We start from the raw sequence: 5236 nt of genomic DNA on the forward strand, positions 1-5236 counted from the left end.
TGCATAAAGTAAGCGCTCAATGAATACGATTGATTGATTGATTGATTGGTGAGCTGGATTTAAACCACTTTCAATATCGGCCCACTGGACATTGTCAAAAGAACCCTGAGCAAAGAAACAATTATCTCAATATTCCTTTGTGAAAATGACCCCTGTCCTTACAACAGTGCTTGGCATATAGTAAGCCCTTAATAAATACCGTAATTAACAATCTGGGAACAGTCAAACCACACTTGAGGAAAGCTTATGGAAAATTGAGCTGCAATGGTTGAAGCAAAAACTTCTCACTATTGGCTTCAAAGCTCTCCATCACCTTGCCCCTACTCACCTCACCTCCCTTCTCTCCTTCTACATCCCAGCCCTCACACTCCGGTTCACTAGTAATAATAATAATAATAATAGTAATAATAATAATGCTGGTATTAATTAAGTGCTTACTATGTGCCAAGCACTGTTCTAAGCGCTGGGGGAACTACAAGGTAATCAAGGTTGTCCCACGTGGGGCTCATAGTCTTAATCCCCATTTTACAGAGGAGGAAACTGAGGCACAGAGAAGTGAAGTGACTTGCCCAAAGTCACACAGCTGACTAGTGGTGGAGCCGGAAATAGAACCCATGACCTCTGACTCCCAAGCCCGGGATCTTTCCACTGAGCCACGCACTGAGCCTTCATCTCGCCTGTTCCCCTGTCAACCCCTGGTCCATGTCCTACCTCTGGCCTGGAACGCCCTCCCTCCTCAAATCTACAAATCACTCTTCCCCGCTTCAAAGCCCTTCTGAAGGCTCACTTCCTCCAAGAGGCCTTCCCAGAATAAGCCTTCCTTTTCCTCAGCTCCCCCTCCCTTCCACATCACCTTGAATTGCTCCCTTTTCCCTTCCCCCCTCCCTGACCCACAGCACTTATCTATATATGTATATATGTACATCTATAATTCTATTTATTTATATTGATGCTTGTTTACTTCTTTTGATGTGTACATCTCTTTAATTCTGTTTGTTCATATTGATACCTGTTTACTTGTTTTGATGTCTGTCTCCCCTCTTCTAGACTGTAAGGCTGATGTGCACAAGGATTGTCTCTCTTTATTGCTGAATTGTACTTTCCAAGCGCTTAGTACAATACTCTGCACACAGTAAGCGCTCAATAAATTCTATTGAATGAATGAATGAATGAATGAATGAAAGTGTTTTGAGCTCGTTTATCTTCATAAACGATAAAGATCATCGTTTAATCATCTCAAGACAAACCTAACAAAAATCATCGTTGTCTTTACCAAATCTGCAGCTCTCACTTGTGTACTGATTGCCTACCTCGCGTTTATGGAGAATGAAAACAATGTGACAGAATCCATTCTACTGGGACTCACGCAGTACCTAAAGATGCAGAAAATTATCTCTGTTGTGTTTTTAATCATCTACATAGTCACCATAGTGGGAAACCTGATCATTGTGGTAACCGTAGTTTTCAATCAGACTCTGGATTCCCCCATGTATTTCTTTCTGGCTCACTTGTCGTTCATTGATGCCTGCTATTCCTCTGTCAACACACCTAAACTGATCATTGACTCCCTCTCTGAGAAGAAAAGCACCTACTTCAAAGGCTGTATGACCCAAGTCTTTGGAGAGCATTTTATTGCCGGGGTTGAAAGCATTCTCCTCACGGTGATGGCCTATGACCGTTACATGGCGATATGTAAGCCATTGCACTACACGACTATCATGAGCAGACATCTCTGTAGCTCACTGGTGGCCTTGGCCTGGGCCGGAGGCTTCTTTCATGCCACAGTTCAAAATCTTTTCATGGCAAATTTACCATTCTGTGGCCCCAATGTCATCGACAACTTTATGTGCGATTTATACCCTTGCTGAAACTGACCTGCTCTATATACTCACACCTTGAGCATGCTGGTTACTGCTAACAGTGGTGGCATGTGCGTGTTAATCTTTAGCCTGTTGATGATTTTCTATGCCTTCATCTTGCACTCCCAGAAGACCCACAGTGCCATGGGTAGACTCAAAGCTCTCTCCACCTGTGCCTCCCATTTCACCGTTATCATCCTCTTCTTTATTCCGTGCACCTTTGAATATGTGCAGGACACAACTACCTCATCCATTGACAAGGCTTTTACAGTATTTTATACTATAATAACCCTCATGCTAAATCCCTTCATCTACACATTAAGAAACGCAGAGATGATAAATGCCATTAGAAAGCCACTGAGAAAAACAGTGACTTTTGCCCTTGAATAAGTGGCAACTTAGGAAAAGGGTTATTAATATAAATGAGGAAATCAGTTGAAGAATGTTCTTGCCTCCTTTTTTGGAGAACACACTCTGTACTTATAAAGGGAAACTTGGTCAATGGTTTTTATCGATTTTAGGTCAGAGGTCAAATAAGAATCTTTTCTTTATAATTTGGAAATCTTCTGGTTTTAGATTCTGTTTTACCACCATCCTCTGATTACTTGTCATTCATTTATAGCCTTTCCTAATGTAAGCACAGAGAATAAAGGAGCATGGTCTAATGGAAAGAGGATAGGCCTGGAAGTCAGAGGAAGTGGATTCTAATCCCGGCTCTGCCAGTGGCTTGTTGTGTGACCTTGGGCAAATCACTTAAAGTCTCTGTTGCCTCATCTTCAAATTGGGGGTGAAATATCTGTTCTCTCTCCTACTTAGGCTGTGAACTCCATGTGATACAGGGACCATGTCCTAGCTGATTAGCTTGTGTTTACCCCTGCACTTACTACAATGGCTGACTTGTAGTAAGCACTTAATAATAATAATAATAATAATAATAATAATAATAATGGACACTGCGAGAATTCCTCTGACAAAGTATTTATTGAACACACACTGAGTGCACTCCACTAAACACAGTTCATTGTGTTCTGACCACGAACACCCATGGCTACATTTCTCCTGATCACTTTTCTCTTACAAAGTCAGCTGCTTCTCTCATTTCAGTTTCATTTTGGACCATTTATCCTGAGTCTTGACACTTTTCTTCTCCATAGTTTCCTCATGGCATTTTTCACCTCTGCATTTCTCAGAGTGTAGATTAGGAAGTTTAGCGTGGAGGTTACGAAGGTATAAAGCACAGCCGCGGTTTTTTCTACAGGCAAAGTGGTCACGGGTCGCTGTCACCCGTCGCCTGGGGACGGATTCGTCTGGGAATCAGTGCACGCACGTGTGCGACAGAGAGATGCCGGGGACGAAAAGCCAGAGTTTTATATTAAATTTATCCTGCGAAGTGAATTGAATTATTTCATTGTTTAGACGCAATGAATTGAACTTCCCTTTCGGGAGGAATGTAATTAATTAGTAATATTAGAGCTCCCCTAACGGGAGGAACACATTCATACGTTAATCGCATGTGGTTGAGGCGGCTATCTCTCGCCATGTGCTTTACCACACGGGAAGAATCCACATACGTTCCCCGCACGTGGTGGGGTGGCTAGCTCTCGCCCACGTGTGCCCCACTAGGGAGGAATTCACTCATACTTTGCCCAGGTGCGTGGTGAGAAGCCTAGCTCTCACCACGTGCTCTCCTTACACGGGAGGAAGACACTTATGTTACCCATCAGCAGGAGGAACCTGGCTCCCTCTCAAACGTTCCGCGAGACACTCCCCGGTCCCGCGGCCCTTTTCTCAGTGGGTTACTCCTGGTTGCAGGGCGGGCGTCTGGCCTTCTGGGCAGAGAAAAACACGTTGGGACGCTGCTGCATCTGCTGCTGCTGTACGTCTAGGTCTTCTGCCCAGAAGGTCTGAGGCGACGGGTATTTATTACCTGCGGCTTGGGCCGTCCTGGCTTCCGTCCACTGCTTGCTCAATCTCATCCCCTTTCATCCCCCATACCTAATTTGGTCGGCAAGGAGGTGAGGAACAATTATCTTTCCGCCACGCCCCCTCTGGCCAGAGAAGTTACGCCAGAGGTAGCATTTTGACCTTGGAATGGCCATTGCCCGGGGTCGCCTTGGCCCTAGCCACATGACCCCAACCTTCCCTGCGTCCCTTCCGAGGCGCGTGGTGGTGGGGTGACGTGCCTTCCTGAATCGTCCTTCCCCTGACCACAAAGATCAATGTCCTCTCTTGGCTGGCCACGGAAGCCAGGAAAGTAGATCCATGTGTTGGGGCAGAGGACAAGGCCTATCCCTTGTCCAGGTGTGATGGGAGGTGGAGCCCTCAAGCTGTGCGGAACAAAGGTAGGGAGTGTGACTGGTGGGCTACAAAGGTCTTAAGATAGAGCACAGAGACGGAAGCTGGGAGTGGCTGTAGAGTTCATCGCACCTGTGTGGATAGGGCCGGATCAACAGCAACTTAGTACCCGGCATCCTCCCACTAAGCTTATCGCCAGGAGCAAAACTAGCAGCAACTCATGGAACAGTGAGCTCCCCCCAGTTTAAAGAGTCCATGGAACCAGTCCCAAACTCCTCTAGTGCTGTGGACTCCTCGTGAGCTGCATGGTACATTGCTAGAGATCATCGTGTCCAATTGTCCAGAATCACCAGAATGAAGGGGCGAGGGGTACCAGTCATGTTGAAGAAGGTTGTCCGTTAAAAACAGGTTCCCTTCCCTTATGCTGTTACATTATGGCTAAGACTGAAGATGGACTCCTCGGGAAGTAGTTCCGTGATGATTCCTTTGTTCGACCTGTCTGGAGGTCAGGCAATCCTCACCATAAAATTGTGAGGTACAGAAGTACCCAGGAGCATCATACAGCCAAATACAACTGATAAAATTTGAAATAATAGCTTTTTCCTAATAATATTTAGGAGGTTAGATGACGAGCAGGCCAAGTAGTTTCATAGAGTGATGTGTCGTCATTCCCCCTCTTCCAGGCGTGGTGTCTGCAAGAGAGAAGGGTCTAGGTCTTGGAGGATCTCCAAGCCTCTACCAGAGTTAGTGGGCAGCTCTCATTGCGACTAGCTGCATAGCTGTGCCCAGTCGGATTCAATTATCATTCCAAATATATCAAGATGACACTTCGTATTTGATTTCCTTCTACCTGTTTTACCAATTTAGCGAAATTTAAGTTAGTAAAATTATAGAAATAATGGTTAAATCACCACACCTACACTTGTTCCTAGGCTGGAAGAACAATGGCAAATTTACTCCCATTTATGGCTATTGTGGTTTCTAGGGGGAGGTGCCTTAGATTGAGGAGGACAACCATTCACTTGAGAGGGAGGCAACCCTTTGCTGGAAGGGGGTGCCTTCTCTCAAAGGAGTTCCCTTTC

The sequence above is a fragment of the Tachyglossus aculeatus genome, unplaced genomic scaffold (genome assembly GCF_015852505.1).
Source record: "Tachyglossus aculeatus isolate mTacAcu1 unplaced genomic scaffold, mTacAcu1.pri scaffold_78_arrow_ctg1, whole genome shotgun sequence".
Taxonomy (NCBI): domain Eukaryota; kingdom Metazoa; phylum Chordata; class Mammalia; order Monotremata; family Tachyglossidae; genus Tachyglossus; species Tachyglossus aculeatus.